Here is a 17,600-nt window from a genome sequence, read left to right as displayed (position 1 = left end):
GCCAGGAGTTCAATCCTCACTGGCTCAAGGTTGACTCAGCCATCCATCCTTCAGAGGTCGGTAAAATGAGAACCTAGATTGTTGGAGGCAATATGCTGACTAAACCGCTTAGAGGATGCTGTAAAGCACATGAAATAGTATATAAGTCTAAGGGTTATTGATCTAGAACAGGGGTGTCAAACTCAATTTCATTGTGGGCTGCATCAGGGCTATGATTGACCTTGGGAAGCCGGGTGGGTGTGACTGACTGGGTGGTTGTGGCCAACTGGGTGGGTGTGGTCAGCTTAACACCACTCCCCAAACTGCTGGCCTGTTTCTTCTTAGCACTGGGTAGACCAGACCGAAGCTATGCTGACCTGATCTTTCTTCTTCACATTGGGTAGACTAGGATGGTCCCGCAGGCCGGATACAACCACATTCAGTCTACAGGCCTTGAGTTTGACACTCCTGATCTAGAAGGACCTAGCAAGTGGGCATTTTCTGATGAAGTGATTGTCCTCAGAACCAACTGAAGCAAGTTTGGACTTTGAGAACTATAGCCTCAGTAAAGATCAAAATACAGAGCTCTAGGACTGTGAATGTTTCAGTATTGTTAATTGAAGAAAAACAGGCTCAGCCTCTGAGTCCATTCATCATATACTGATATAGATTGAAAGACCCATGAAATGGATAGAAACATGCAACTTAAGTTGGGAACAAATTCATACCATACTCCTTTATTTGACATTTATAGCTTGTTCAGGCTATATAAATTGACTCATGATATAGTCTTCAATGTATATTAAAATGATCATCTGTTTTATCCTAGACACAGCTTTCATTTTACACTTTCTGAAAAATACATTTGAAACTAGTTGGTAGTTCAGTGGCTGGGATGCACTGTAAAAAATCGTGTAAACTATAGCTGATGTCTTAACATACTGAATTAAACCACCCAAGTGTGGTTTGTTCCATTAGTCATGACTAAAATCTGGTATTTTACAGTTCCTTGACCAAGTAGCTTACAAACTAATTGTACAAAGAGAGAACAGTGGAATAGGAAGAGGAAAATGTAGAGTGTTGAGAAATGGTGAATTATGTTTTGCCTCACAATGAACATTGATAGGAAGAGGGGTTAATAAATTATTGATTTATCTTTCAGATCATGGCTCACATAAACTCCTGTGTTGGAGTATAGCAGTTTTGATCAAAAATACGATTGACAGATTGCCCTTCTTTGACTGGCTGCATGGAAAGGATCACGTTTGAATAACAATTTGCATTAGTGAGGAAGTCAGGTGAAATGTTATTCCTAAATAATTGGAAACATGTTTTTTTTTTTTTATTCAAAAAGTTTTACAAAATTTTTTTCCCCCTTTCCCCTTCTCCCCTCCTTCACAACCCCCTCCCCCGACTTCCGGAACGGGCACAAGGTATAGTTAAAAATAAAACAAACATATGCTAAAAAATTTTCATCCCAACTTAATTATACCCCTACAATCATCAATTCCTAACTTCCCCCAAAAACAATCAAGAATAATACATCATAATCATTCAAAAACAGTCTGATAACTCTTAGTCTGATATCTACGTTGAATATAGTCAATCCATTTTTTCCATTCCTTTAAGTATCTTTACGCTTAAGGGCTCCCCTCGTCAGTCTTTGTTCTTGTGGTTGTTCCTCAGATGGTAACATCACTGGAATCACCTCAGCTTCCACACCCATTTGAGTCTCTTGAATTCTTTTTTCTATTATTTCTATTTCAAGTTTCAGCACTGTAGAAAGAAAATCTTTGGCCTTAAGCACTGTGTCAATACGATATCTCCTTCCTTGATAATACACTGTCAAACCAACTGGAACCTCCCATCTAAATTGAATCTGGTATTTCTTAAGTTCTTGTGTAAAAAATGTAAAGTCCTTTCTATCCCTTAACATCTTGGGAGGAATCTCTTCAAACCCTTCACCTCCTGTTCTCCTATTTTCAAGTTTTTCTGAAAAGCAACTTGCAAAATTTGATTCCTCACTGTTCTTTTCAAAAAATAAACCACAATGTCTCTAGGAAGTTTCTTTTGCCTAGCAATCCAAGAATTAACTCTATAAATTTTGTCAATTTGATAAGCAACCTCTTGTGGATCAAGTTCAATAAGTTCAGCCAGAGCTTCTGATAAAATTTTTTAAATCTTCCCTTTCTCCTCATTCAAACCCCTAATTCTCAGAGCTCCTTCCATCATTCTATACTGCATCACCACCACTTGATCTTCATTTTGTCCAATTTGATTTGCATTCCCCCATTCTATTTTCTATTTGTTGATTTGACTGAACAATTTCTTGCACCTCCTCCTCCACCACCTCCAGTCTTTTGCCAAACCTTGAAAAGCCATCAAGATATCTTCTCTTATTTTTTTATTATTCTTTTATTTCTTCTCTTATTTTCTCATTATTATCCATAATCTCCTTAAACCTTTCTTCAGACACTTTCCCTTGCTCTTTAATCAGATCTTCTAAAGCTGGTTCAGAACCCCTTCTACCCCCAGTCTTAGGTGGTTTAGTAGCCATTTCAGTTTTTAAAATTCACAAAATATAAGTCTAGAAACTTCTCTTTTCCCCTTCAAGTATAGGAGAGCTCACTTCACTTCATTAAAATCCACACATAACATTTCTTATCTTCTTAGTTACACAGACTGTTTGAAATTCCATTCGTCACTTTCACTCCCGTTCAGGCGCCATCTTTAAGAGTCAATTAAAACAAAGAAAAAAAAAGTTTCTCTTTTTTAAAAGGTAGAAGTCAGGAGATCAAAAATACTTGCAATCCAGTAATTGTCCGCTCGCACTCATTCCGTCTGCTTAAAGAGATCCATGAAGATAAGACAATTAGCAGAGATGGACACTTTCTTCTTTTCCTGCTTTTGCAGGCACGCACTGAAGTCGGAGCATGGCAGGAATATTTATGGGACCGTCGACCCTTCAGGGCTCTGCTTAATTAAAAACAAAGCCTCTGGGGAGGTCTACCAACACTTCCCTGCTGCTCTTATCTTTTCCCTTTCATCCAGGGAAAGAGATTAAAGCCAGCTTTTCCTGGCTTTTACGATGTTCAGTGCGGAGCCCCTTTAATTAGGAGCTCAGCGAAGAGGTGGAGCCACCGGAAGCCAATTGGAAACATGTTAAATACTGTAAATATATCACTGTATGATTAAATACATCACTGGAGGCTTTTAAGATGAGACTGAACAGTCACTTGTCTGGAATTGATTTGGTATAGGGTCTCCTGCTTGAGTAGGGAGTTGGACTAAGTTGGACCTCCAAGGTCCTTTCCAACTTTGTTGTTCTGTTAATTTCAAGGCAAATTTTGGTACAACTCTGATTGACTCATATGGGTCTATCACTTCTGCCTTGCTCTTGAATATATAAATGTATTGAAAAATATTTCCTTTTATATATATTAAATCAGAAATCAAGATTTGTAAAAAAAAAATTAAAGGTTCACAAGCCAAAAGTAAACTGACCCCATTATAGCTTGGTATGCAAGACTGATGTTCTTCCTTTAAAATATTGTGGACATGTGACCAAGACATAGTTGTAGAAGTCTTGTGATGAGGAAGCTTTTGATGACAAGCCAATGGAATGAGGAAGTATATCTATGCAGGTATTTTGAAAAAATTGCACCTGCTTCTCCCCAGTTCTGTTTTTCTTTTTTGAGCTGACTATATCCACAGACTTTTGACATTTGTGAAGCTGTATCCTACACCCTCAACTGATAATAAGCCTGCTCCAAACTAAATTCTGAACACAAAGTTAAATGTGGCAAATAGAATTTATTTATTTATTTTATTTGTCTAGGATATATAACAGATAAAAGTATAAACATGATTATAAATACATGAAATGGATATGAATATAGAGGGACATTAGGACAGGGACAGTAGGCACGTTGGTGCACTTATGCATGCCCCTTGAATGTGGTACCTTGATTTAGAACTATACATTCTTACCAAGCAACTAGATTTGAAGAAAAAATAAATAAGTATGGGGTATGTTTCTACTTTTACCAATCCCATTCCATATTCCCCAAATCTCTCAATTTTCCAGAAATCTCCAAAATTGTTAGCATTCCCTATTGCTGAGACTCTTCCTCTGTTTCAGAATGGGTTCACAGACATTCATGTGATTTGGCATATTCATCAAACCACAATCAACAAAACTGGATTAGCAAACACTGTAAACCCGGTCAGTTATATAGCTGATTCTAAACTTGGTTTCTTCGGGACGCTTAAAATAGATCACAGCTGTCCATCTGAACATTGCTGCTGTCACCACCAGATAGATACACATTTCAAGAAAAGCACCAAATGCATATCCAAACATATTAAAAAGGCAAAACATCATTAGGATCTACAATCCTGGGTTGGTTGGTTTTTGTCACTATACAACGTACAACATACAATACAACAAGCTGCACAGTGTCACTCCAAACAGCTAAATGAATAGTATATAAATGTAATAAATGAGATAAAAAATAAAGTTCATTTTGATTCCTAGCAAGGTAGATATTTCCTTTCTGTGGTTCATAAAACAAACACTGAAGAACATCTGGACCACAAAGCTTCCCAGTCCAAATACCCCAGAAATTTTGAGTGAGAACCATTTATCTTGAGATGTTAAGTTAAACAGTAGTTGAGACTTCTACTTCCTCTATCTCAGGCAGAACAAATTTGGGTACCAGACTCACCTTTGCTCTTCGGAACAGTCTCTTTCCTTTCATCATTCTTCTTGTAATAAGTTTTATAAGCAGTTTTCAACAGTTAAAATTGCATGGAAAATGCTTCTTTTAGCTTTGCCCCTTTTTCTCTCTCATGTAAGAGTACACACATACACACACAAACTCAGCCAAAATTCTCTTCTTGTTTCCCTTCAAACACTTTTTCACATCACACTGAAAGAAATCCCAAAGGCAGTAACTCTACAGGTAACACTGGTTTGACTAACACACCCCTAATAACAAAGAAAACAGGAATTGGGTGTAAGTTCCATTAAAAAAAACTGTAACTGCTGGAATGTGGGAGGAGGAATCCAAAACATAACAACTCATAGCCTCAAACTTTTGGAAAACCTCATGTACAGAGTACTGGAGCCAAGGAAAAAGTCTGAATTAGCTTTCTAATATTGGGAAACAAATGTATTAACCCTATTAACGTGCAACAGGTATTTGAAACAAAGACTGTGAAACTGTGATTATTCTTTAGCTTGGTGCCTTCCAACTGTAACAGACTACATCTTTTATGCAGATAATGAGAACTGAAGGTCTAGATCAGTGTTTCTTAAACTGGTCTGAATAGCAGATCAATAATTTTTAATAATTTATTTCTAATCAAACAGTTTTTTTCCAGTCCTGCAAAAACAGTTTAAGAAGGGGCAATAGGACAAAAAGACAGACAAAAACTAACAGGATTTGAGTTCCAAAACTCTGGTCAACCACTAGATGGAGTAGCAATTTTGGGGATTTTTGCAGCCCTGATACGCTAGCCCTAGCAACAGAAAATGACGGTAGATCTGTCACATTACTTTCAACATTATTAAAATATTTTATTTTTGAATCACAAAAAGGCTTTTGCTGGCCACATATCTTGTTTATTTTCCTTTTTTCTTTACCAAAGCCATGATTACTTTTAGTAGTTTGTTTTGGTTAAAGCAAAAAAGGTTGAAACCAGAGAAGTGAAATAGATAGGTTTGAATCATACATATATAGCTATCTTTTGTTTCTCTGTAGGAGGTGGGGATAGAAACAGAAGTTCAATTAAAATGGAATGTTAAATTAACTTTAACAATGACAATACTGTTGGGTTTAAAAACTGGGCAGGTTAGACTTCGCTTGAAGTTATAAACAGCTGTTTTCAATTCTTCTGCTAGGTGTGGCCAGATATTTGCTTCCTGATCTGCCTACTTCATTTTTCAAAATATCAATTAATAAGAAGTATTGTTGACTCCATTTTTATTGAAACAAGAAATCTTGAGAAGAAAATGTTTGCTATAATTCTCTGTAAGTTTGATCCTGAAGAAATTGTTCTCCTACCAGCACTAGAGGGAAGCTTCCATTAGCATTAATAGAACTTCCTCCAGGGATCAATAAATGAAGAGGGGAGCATTTTCATCAGGACTGCCAACTGATAATGTGGTTAGGACATATATCCTCTCTTCTATTAAATGGGAAGAAAAAGATTCAGCTCTATGATTGTGCATAGAAAATAAATGCAGTGACATATGCAGCAGGTAACCTCAAAACTTCAATTTAAAAATATATAGCATAATTTCCACTCACAAAAACATTCAGGCACTCCATTCCTATTTATAAACCCCAGAAAATGTCTCCAGACAATAATAGAGAACTAAATATCTCCTGGAACTGTGGTGGTCTGCAGAAAAATATTGCACTAAATCAGGGGTCCTCAAACTACGGCCCCTGGGCCAGATATGTGCAGTGAACATTTGTGTTGCTGCAGAGAGTATCCCCCTTTGGGGTCTTTTTGTGCGGGTTGAAGGGTGGCAGAAATTCCAACTTGGGGTCTGCTTTGGCCTCCTGGTGCGGGGCTTTGGGCGAAGGCTGGAGGGAAGCATCGCTAGTGGCAAAGAGCCAGAGGGCCTTGTTCCAGTGGGACTGTATCATGGCCTGGAACTGGCTGACCATCTCAGCTGGCTGAGACTCCAGGTGCCGGTCCCTGGCCTTGCACTCCCGCAGGTCTTCCCTCTGCTTGGAAAGCCTATTGTTGTAATCCTCAGTGAGGTGCTTCTGCTGAGCCCCCTTCTTGGCCAGATCCAATTTGAACTGAGATGTTTTGCCAGCTCTTTCTCATGGAGGCTGCTTAGCTCCAACTGCTTCCTGTTGGGGCTCTAAGGAGCCCAGGCATGCAGGCAAGGAGTGGCTGGGAGGGGAGGGGTGAGTAGAGGCCAGTGAGACACCCCTTGATGCGAGTGACATAAAATTGGCCACACCCACCCAGTCATATGACCACCTAGCCACGGCCACCCAGCCAGTCACTAGGCAGATCATATTAGTGGTCCACAGAATTTAAAATCATGAAGTTAGTGGTCCCTGAGGTCCAAAAGTTTGGTGACCCCTGTCCTGGAAGAAATACAGCTTCCATCCACTTTCTACAAGGCAATACTTGAATAGGGGCAGGATTGCAGGCAAAAAGTTCATGGAGGTGCAAAAGAAAAGGTAATTTGCAGCTTCCCTGGTTACTTTTCCAGTCTTTAAGGGGCAATTTCCAAAAAGCATTTATACTGAACAATATAAATACCCCATAATCTTGTGCTTGATGTTTCTGAAAGCAAAGACCATCTCTCCATGTAAGCCAAAGAATGTGGGCACAAGAGGAACTTCTCATCTTGTTCTCTGCACCCTTTTACAAAAGTGAATGACTGCATTCACTGCACAAAAATGGAATTGTGTTTTCGGGCTGTGGGTGTCAACTTCATACTATTTTCTGGCACCATAAATAACTGACCACACAGCAGTTAGCTGAGCAAAAAGGTGCATGATTTACATTTGGAGGATGTGTTTTTACTTTTGCTACTTCATGAAGGAGTTAATACATCATCATAATTCTTTGGTAGGCACCATCATTCTGTGGCTGCTAACTGCATGAATTAATTTCCCATCTGATGTCATTAGCCTCTGGGCCTCTTTCAAAATAACTCTTAAGAATATGTTCACTGATTAGATTTTGAAAGAGAGTGCATGAAAGTCTACAAGTACAAATGTAACAAGGGAATTGGGGATTCATGTGATACTTCTGGAACAGAAACAGCTTATTAATAGGATCGATAAAAATCTGTCCTGCAGATGGATCTCTTTGGGAAAGGCACAAAACTACCACATCACATAGCCTTGGGCATTTCTCCAAAAAGTAAAATGGTCTCAAAATTCAATTTGTATTCCACTTGGTACTATGCCAATTGGCTCACTGGTTTTGTTCCATCTGCTACAAAGGAGTGCATGCTTATATGTATGTAATGTATATGTACATGTTTTCTACCATGCATAATAACAATTTTTGAAAATATTTATGCAGATATATTTAGTATTTCAAATCCTTGCAAACCCTTGCTTTCTCTGATAAGAATTGGTTGCACCTTACCACAAGAATTCAGAAGATATCTGTATAAAATTGAAGACTTTTTACAGAATCATGTCTGAAAATTCTCAGTTTTCAGGGCTAAAAATACTGCTTCATTAATAAGTGAACACTTAAGAAAAGGGCAATATCCTGATCTGATCTAAAGATGAAACATGAGCCAGGAGCTCCATTTCCCCAATGGCCTTCACATATTTTTTTCTTTGAAGTCAATTTCAGACTGGAAAGTTCATCTGCTTTCTCACTAACTGTTATTTGAATTTGATAACTTTGATATCTTTCATTTAACATGCTACAAAGGACCCAAACATGTCTCATAAAATTGCTTAACCCTGTATCCACAAGGGAGAAAGAGTGGTGGGGACAAGGTGAACAAGTGAAAAATGTGCATTATTATATACTTCCAACGCCCATGTTTTACATATGGGGCATGTATAAGAGCACCAGCATGCCTTCTGTCCCTGTCCTGGTGTTCTATTTATTTGTATTCATTTTATGTATTCAATTCATGCTTATACTTAGATATATTATCTATTACATACTTGACAAATAAATAAAATAAATACAAATAAATATGTCAGATGTTGGGATTTGCATGTATGGGATTTGCACTGTCATATGGACATACTACACACAAGAATGCACACACATCCTGTTCTGTCTACCTATGGAGATTCTAAATGATCCAGGTCATGATTATTCCAAGGTGCTTTTCCAAAAGGCAACTAGATTTTCTTGGTATTTTTTCCTTGAAAACATTTCACTTGTCATCCAACACACTTCTTGAGTTCTGAAGCTTCTTCACTTCTTCAGATGTAGTTGTCTACATCTGTATTCATATAATATTCTAAACTACAAGCAACAGTTTACAAACCACATCTGGATTTACATATAATTCTAAACCATAATGTGGTTTATTTGATTTTGTCTAAACCCAGGGCAGCTCTAAGTTATGGAATGAATTCAACATAGTTTGTACCTATGCTTGCATTTAAAAAAAACACCACTATTTTTTTTCATTGGGATTATCACACTAAGGTATTTGAAACTGTTAAAGTAAACTGAATATCTGAATATCATTTTCAGAGTTAATCAAAAACCTTCATGGAGCTGGCTTGATGCAGTAGAAGCCTCAAGCACATCTCGTGCTTGAATGATGCATGATTCTCCAAGTTATCTCCAAGCTTCTTCCAATTTCTTTCTGTCAAAGACCTAAATTAAACTAGAGTGATTTATCTCACAAAATGGCAGTATTATCTAATCACAGGACGTACTACAACCTTCTCTGCTGTTTAATGGAGATTATTTTTTGTGTGCTGCTGGTTCCTTTCTTACTTGCAATCTGAACTGCTGCATAGTTTTTATTTCAGGACCCTATACAATTTCCCATAATTTAGGGACCAGAACTGACAAAAGCCCTCATAATCTATCTACTAAATACTGTGTCAATTACTAATGATCTCCAGCTTTGGAGATTGGCCACTTTCCAAAAGCCTTCCTGAACTGCCAGGTGCTTTTGGTTCCCTAGAATCCCAAGATTGGATATTTGGGGCCAGCTCTTCTACAGAAGGAGGGGCATCACAGAGAGGGCTTGTATCATCCAGGCAATGGGTTATCCAAGCTGACATTGGAACATCTAAATCTAAAACCTTCAAACACACCTTCTGCAATATAACAGAAATATAATACCCTGAATTTGGAATTTGATTTTGTATTTCAAAAAACAAACAAAACAAGGTCTGGTTGCTGGACATCTGGTGGCATCAGACTTGTACTTCAGGAAGGTCAACAGATATCACCTGTTCTATCATGCTTGTTCTGCTGGCCCTCTGAAGACTTCAGCAATTCTTGGTTTGCTACAGCAGGAAAGATGCAATATGGCTTTCCACATCAGTCAACCAATCTTACCAAGAGGAAAGACTCTTCAGAATGTAGGTATTATTTTGTGGTCACAACAGGATAGAATCATAGTAGTAATAATCAGCTGCAGAAATGTATTTGTTTGGTGGTGGTGGCAACAAGCAATTGTCTTGTCTATGAACGGGAAATATGATCCATCATCTTACTTGATATACTGCCTTAGGCAAAGATTTCAATCTCTCTCATGGGAAGCCAGGGCTGTCTCTTTGCTCAGTGCACAGAAATCTAACTTGAAGATATTTAAGTTCCCTTTCTATATAGAAGGTGTGCAAGACTGTGGTAACGCATGGTTTTCTTTCTCTTTAGGCATCCTCACTGACTGCAATAGGTTTTCAATCTAAAGAAAGATACTTAAGATCAAGCAGTCCATCATTCAAGAGAAGAGCAAGATAAATCTCAGAGTTTTGTGAGAGAAAACCTAAAATCACCTGGCACTAGGCCAAAATGTGGAGCTTAATATGATTTGCAGATTTAAGCTTACAAATTTGCAAAGACCAGCACGGATGATGTCACCTAGTTTGGGTAATGAAATGTCTGCAAGAAAACAACCAGGCTTAGAGAGCACCAAGGACATCTCATTTCAAACTTAAGTTTGTAATATCCTAAAACAATTGGGAATAAACCAGATTGGTATTCTATGCATATTTGATTTGAGCAGTACTTGCAGGATCATAGTTGTGAGGTACCTAGGCCACGGGTATCAAACTTGCAGCATCACATTGCTGTCATGTGATGTATCATGACATTTTTCCCCTTCACGGAGCTGGGTGGGTGTGGTCTGCATGTGACGCATCCAGCCCACAGACTGCCAGTTTGACACCACTGACCTGGGCCAACTGAAGGTCTTTTCCTTCCTTACTGCAAACCTGTCCAAAATATTTCTCCAGTTACTATTCTGCATTCAAAAGAAGCTCTCCCTGAAACCAAACTAGGCTTGAATTGGTGACATCCATGAAAAATAAGATTTCATACTTAAATAATGCTGTAACACAGAGGCAGGTGATCTGGTCATGTCCAGATTTTTGGGACTACAACCTCATGATCTCTTGATACAAGGAACACTGGTTGCAACTGTCCTGAGGGGAATGAATGCCCAAATATCTAGAAGGTACGGGACTGCTCATTCCCTGCAATGGAGCATTCAAATTATCTCATGCTCATTACTATCTTTATACTTGGCTCCTTGCTGTTGTTGAAATTGAAATTGAAAGGAAGTTGAAATTGAAAGGAGGCTTGAACTAGGGAATCCTGTTCATCTACTTAGCTGCTCCATCACTGACCACCCTGCCAAGATGGCTATTCTTAGAAGAAGGTACATGAACAGAACAAAGAATTGTTTGGTGAGTTGGAAGAACTTGAGATATATTCTTTCACACAGTAAGAAATCATCGCCTTTCCCCAACGAGAGCTGGTTCTCACATGGCAGGCAATTTTTTCCTAAAGACCATATCACTGGTTGCTTTACAAAGCTCCTCCCAAAACAAAAACTGGAAGCCAAGCATATATTACAAGGGGGATGCTGGACTACTGTAGAAATTAGGAATGAGAAACATTTATTCCAAAATAACAAGGATGGTAATAATATGTTCACTGAATGGGGCTAGAGTACTGTCACAGAATGTAGATGTTGAGGATGAGGAGAACAGCATAGAAAATCAACCATCAAATAGTTGAAAAGCTACTCTTTGACTCTGACATTAATTTGCCCATTCTTTCTCTCTATTTTTTTTAAATCCTCACTTTCAGCTAATCAATGTACCAATAGAATCTGCTTTACTTGAGGGCCAGGGAGAGTACTGCTCCTCTTCCCCTATCTGCAATAAAGTAGGGATAAAGTAGCAACTAAGGACAGCTAGTATCATCCTCCTGGTGAAAAGAAGTGGAGATGATCAGCAGAGATCAGCAACACAGCATATACCTAAATCTATCATCATGGTCCTGTTTCTGATGGTCAATGTAGAGCAGGGGTGTCAAACTCACGGCCCATGGGCTGGATGCGTCACGTGCTGGCCATGCTTATCCCCAGTTTAGCGAAGGGGGAAAAATTTGTGATAGATCACATGACAATAACGTGTCATCATGACTTTGAGATCCCTGATGTAGAGTATGCCATGCTAATGCCATACTTCAGATTCTTCTTTATCCACAATCGGTACAGTACAGAAGTAGTAGCATATTTGGCAACCATTTTTTAGCTCTGTGTTAAAATATTTTTTGCCTGAATTTTGCTTTTATGTACTGTTATAAAACATTTTAAACTGAATTGACTATTTGAAATTGTCATCTATGTGGCTTTGAGATCATACCCATTTTTAGATGAGGGTAATAGGTATTTACAATGTCATGTCATGTTTCTATAGTTCTAGACTTGGAGCATAATATGCATCCAAACATGATCAGTTTCAAATGTTAAAATATAAGGGAAGCATTAGTATGCCTCACAAATATGATCTTGCTCAAAGTGAGTACTGGGACAATACATTTGTGCAAAAATTAGATTTACAGAATTAAAAACCTGGTCACCTTTCGTCAGAAAGATACTCTTTTCAGTAAGGTTGTGTTCCACCATGTAGTTTTGCTAGGGGATGCTATTTTAGGGATATGTAGATTATGGACTGTAATTTTAAACTATACTTCAATTAGAGGGTGGAGTTCAAAAAGAAGAAAGAGCAAGAGAAGAAGAAGGCATTGCATAACAAAGTTCAGCAAACACTGAGGTTGTGGTAGTGTCTCAAATTGACTTGTTTAGAAAGATCAGCATTTCAGCTAGCAATTACAGATTTTATGGCTATATATCTCTTTCTTTAGTAGGAGCTTAAGTGCTCTGTAGCACAGTGTTATATTAATAATCAAGGCTATTTTAGGATTAACAGGCAATGTTTCATATTCATTTTCCAAAAGGCTTACAGCATTTTAATGTTCTTTTTTTCCTAGTACTGTGGGCAGCTGAGTGCAAGACAGCTGTTTTTGCATCTTTTTGGATATTTCATAGAAATGAAAAGGTCACTCACTGTTAACTGATACTGATAAAAACTGAGTATGGAAACTACACCTATCCATATCCATATTTTGATATGTTACAATGTCAGCAGAGCATAGTATGTAATATGGCCAGGTTTAAATTTTCTGTCTATTTGAAATTCTTGGGACTAAAGGTTAGATAGGAGGAGGCCCTTGATTTTGTCGCTATGCAACCCTGGCCTCATAGCCATTATGCTGGAGTAGCCATAACCATGCTACTCCAGCATAAAAGTCCATGGTCTGCTATTATCAAAAAGTGCTATAGAAAATAAAAACATTTAACCTGGCTAGGCACTAATAATATTTATTTTTCCCATTCCAAGGGTATAAATAAAGATAATGAATGTCCAAGATAGAGCAATAAAATTATCATGGAATGTACCAAAGTTATTGGCCTCATTCACACATTGCCCTCTGCCAGGGATGTCAAATTCACAGCCCATGGGCCAGATACATCATGTGCTGGCCATGCCTACCCCCAGTTTAGTGAAGGGGGAAAAGTCATGATACATCACGTGACGCCATGGGTTTGACACCCCTGCCCTAGGCTTTACTAAGGTTTATGTCATTTTGGTTTAGCATGTCATATAATTTATGGTCTAATGTTATAAACCAGCTACTGTGGATTATTCAACAAATCAAGATTAAAACAAACAATGGTTTAGCATAATGTGTCTCTCAAACTACAACATGGTCCTTTATAGAAGCCACATTGTGCTTCAAATCCCATCATCCCAACTAGCAAGACTACTGGTCAATGCTGGCAAAGTGATCCTCCTTAATGACAGGATTGTGGAAGGCCGATCCAGTAGATTACTGTTCTATATCAAAGAGGTTATTTTTATATTCCACTTAATTTGGACTTAATCATATTCTAAAATCTCTACTTAGTGCCCTAATTCATAAGTAGTATTAAGCCACAATCATCTGATTCATATAACACAATTGATAGAGTTCATGCAGAATACTGAGACATAAGACATGGTTTCAAAATATCATGGAAAGGCTCATAAAAATACAATATAAACTACAGATTGTGCTTTATGTGGTATAAACTTATTTTTTATATGGTTATTCAAGTGCAATGTATAACATACAGTTATGGAAACCATGACCTAGCAGAGTGTTTTATGTGTGGAGAATGGTAAAGTTCACACAACACTCAGAGTAAAAAGCAAAATGTAGTGATGCCAGCAATGTAATGGGTTCATTCATTGGTGGACGGCTACCTTTGAATCTATCACAATTAAAGTTACTAGAAAACATATAAGTATAGGGGTGAGCCAGGGGAAAATTATGGAACATGCATCACAGTATCAATAGGCAAACCTCAAACCTATAAGCTTTCATCTGTCTGTCATCCTTATCAGAGACTGGGGGAGGGGTTACTATTATTTTATTAATATATAGGCAGATGCTCAAAAAGATGACCTATGCCATCACCACTTTTTCATCATTGTGACAAGCACCTAGTTAGTAAATAACATTATTTACCAAGTAGCAGATTCTAAATGAAAGCTGGCAAACCTCTTAGAGCAAGGACTGCATAACATTTTTAAGGATGTCTATAGAGTGGTCAAATCACCCCATAACTGGAAAGGCAGTTTTGAGGAAATCTTTAACTGCACTATAATATGCTTTAACTACATTACAGTATGACTTTTTCAGATTTATAATACAGTTTTTATATATTTACCATCTCAGAATGACAGGAAACCCTTCTATTACAGTGAAGAGGCTCTAAGAGCTATAAAAATGGGACTTTTGTTACAGATAATGGGACCAGACGGAAATAAATTTGACCTAAGAATATTAATGTCATAGAGTGATTGGATCCAAAGATAGTTGTCCACCCATGGAAAGAGCCCTTATAATAGTCAAAGGCTCCTTTCATAAGTGAAGGACTCTTCTGGACTTAATTTTCAATCCATAATAATATAATTTTTAAAAACATGGAATATATTTATAACATTAACCTGAAAAAGTAGTCATAAAAACAAATGATCAAATTAAGTAATCAAAAAAAAATACAGAAAACACAATACAAGTGCATTAGGAAGATTCTAGGAGTGTTTTATAAACTGGAAATAAACAAAGAAAGATCATTACATCATAGGAATGTTAAGACAGGAAATGATGGAACAAACAGGAAGGGAATAAATTAACATCGACAAGGAATGAGATAGACAGTACACTTTTCCTTCATGGTATGATAACATAGGGTCGAATCAGCTCTTCTTCATGACATATCATTGCAATTACTAGAAAGATAGATATAAGTGATGATTGCTCCTTAGAGTATATTATTAAGTGTGACTTAAAATCAAAGAACTCCCTGTCTTTGAAAGTTAAACGCAGATAGCAATAGCACTTAGACTTATATACCGCTTCACAATGCTTTACAGCTCTCTCTAAGAGGTTTAGACAACAGTCTGGGTCCATTTTATAAGGCTGAGTCAACCTTGAGCTGGTGAGACTCGAATTGCCAAAATGCTGGCAGTTGGCAGTCAGCAGAAGTAGCCTGCAGTACTGCATTCTAACCACTGTGCCAAGATGGTTCTTCTTCCAATATTCTTGACTTTAATGCTATTCCTCAAACTTTACAAAATAAGATGACACATTGTGTCTTGCCCTTTAGATGAAATCCAGTTACTGTAGATCAGAGAAACCAGTTACTGTACTGAATTTTTAGGAACATCTTAATCTGTTGAATTCGTGTATATATATTTTTCAGTGCTGTTGGAAGCCACTTTGGAACAACAAAATAAAATGTTTTCAATAAACACATGTAAATGAGCCTACATCAAACATGAATACTGCTTATTAAACCATTCAAATTGTTGTGGGTTGGTGTCCTTCAGTTCAATTTGCAGAACGGTGACATTTACAAGATGTAATAACAAAAGTATTAAAATAAAAAATTATTGGGAATGGTAAGAACATTCTTGATTTGTTTTCAAGAAGGAATGGGAGAAAGATGCATAATATTCAGTAAATGTTTTCCACTGTTGCTAAGTCACCCCTCCCTTTCTGCTTATCAATGGGACCTTTCAAGAGTCCTTCTCCCAATTTGAGACATCATTTCCTGTACAACACACTAATCCTATTGATAACTTTAGTTGATGGGAACTTTTCAAACCTAACAGGAAAGTCTAGAGACTTGCAGGAACACAGACAAGGCTGAGGGTGGGGAAAGCTGCAAAAGTTTAATAAAAAGAAAGTACTTAAAAGTGATAGGGATAATTATTTTGTAAAAAGTGTAATCAGATGAAGAGGAACTGATCTTCACACCTACTTCAGTTTAGGAATGCTAACAGAAGGAAATATAATGGAGGATTTGCCTTCTCAAGTTTTATAGAAATCTTAACAAGGGTTCATGAGTTGGGGTCATAAAACTAAAAAAAATGATATACATTTATGAGAAATGCCAAATGTCTCTATGTAAAAGTAAAAAAAGAATTATTAGAGTTGCTTAGCTCTTAGGACAGCTGTTTCCAAATGAACTTTCCTAAAGGGACTGTGAAAGAAGATGCTCCAATATTTTTTTATCTTAAAACTTTTGTTATTACATATTGTGGGACTGAGTTCATATTAATTCCCTTTTTCAAGCTCAATATGATGAATGCAGCCAATATTCTGCTGATATGTCTTTGATGTTTCCATCCAACTACAGAAGCAATTGCAAACTGCATTGGTCTAAATTCAGAGCAGACAACATGCCTTTGCCATGTTTATCTGATAGTGATCAAAGTTTCCTCATATCTGTAATCTAACCAACTACTGTATGTATTACCAGTGCTCCATTGATTTTTTTTCTCATGAATCACATCTTAGTTATTTCCTGTTTCCACAGAAATAAATACAGCTACAGTGACTTGATTAAAACATATCGCTACTGATTTCACTAATAGTAATCAGCCTTTTTATTTAACTTCTAGATATTCATGATGGAAGATACAACCTTATATCTGTTCAGAGGGATTTTCCGTGTCAGTCATTCTACCTCTCCCCCTTCATGAGGAAGCAAACCCTGCAAAGCTGCTTATTGCATGGCATCCCTAGATTAAATGCCTCTTGACAGAAAACACTTTGTAAGATATAATTGCACACGACTAGAAGAAACAAATATAAAATTAGTAGACAGAACAAGAGGATACATTCAAGTGTGTTTGTAGAATACCCAGTGAAATACACAAGCAAAGTAAGTTTTTAACTCAGCTGCTGACTCTGTGACACCAGGGAGCAGAATTTTCATCTGTGTCCCTAGCCAGTTTTTTCTCATCCCCTGTTGGCCCCCATTATTTTCTGTTCAATTATCCTATAGATGAGAGCATGTGAGAGAAACCCAAAATACTGAAAAAACTAATGTTACTGGCTTGAATGATCTGATCTGATCTCTACAAATAATGGAATTATATTCTGGGAGATATATTCAGCTGTGAAGCTCAGGGATGTTCCCACTGATCATCCATTCTCATCCCCATCCGGATCAACTACTTGTTATTAGTTCAAATTTAGATAAATATACTCAGTGCTGCTCTAAAGCTAAT

General features: G+C 37.4%; 1 protein-coding gene across 2 annotated transcripts in view; it reads right to left on the bottom strand.

The window, feature by feature from the left end:
* SH3PXD2A (SH3 and PX domains 2A) overlaps window positions 1-17,600 on the bottom strand; it is a 285,932-nt gene that overhangs the window by 231,279 nt on the left and 37,053 nt on the right. The window lies entirely within an intron of this gene.

Source organism: Ahaetulla prasina, chromosome 6, assembly GCF_028640845.1.
Source record: "Ahaetulla prasina isolate Xishuangbanna chromosome 6, ASM2864084v1, whole genome shotgun sequence".
Lineage (NCBI taxonomy): Eukaryota > Metazoa > Chordata > Lepidosauria > Squamata > Colubridae > Ahaetulla > Ahaetulla prasina.
Note: the sequence above shows the minus strand (reverse complement) of the source record. Positions and strands in the feature narration are given on the sequence as shown.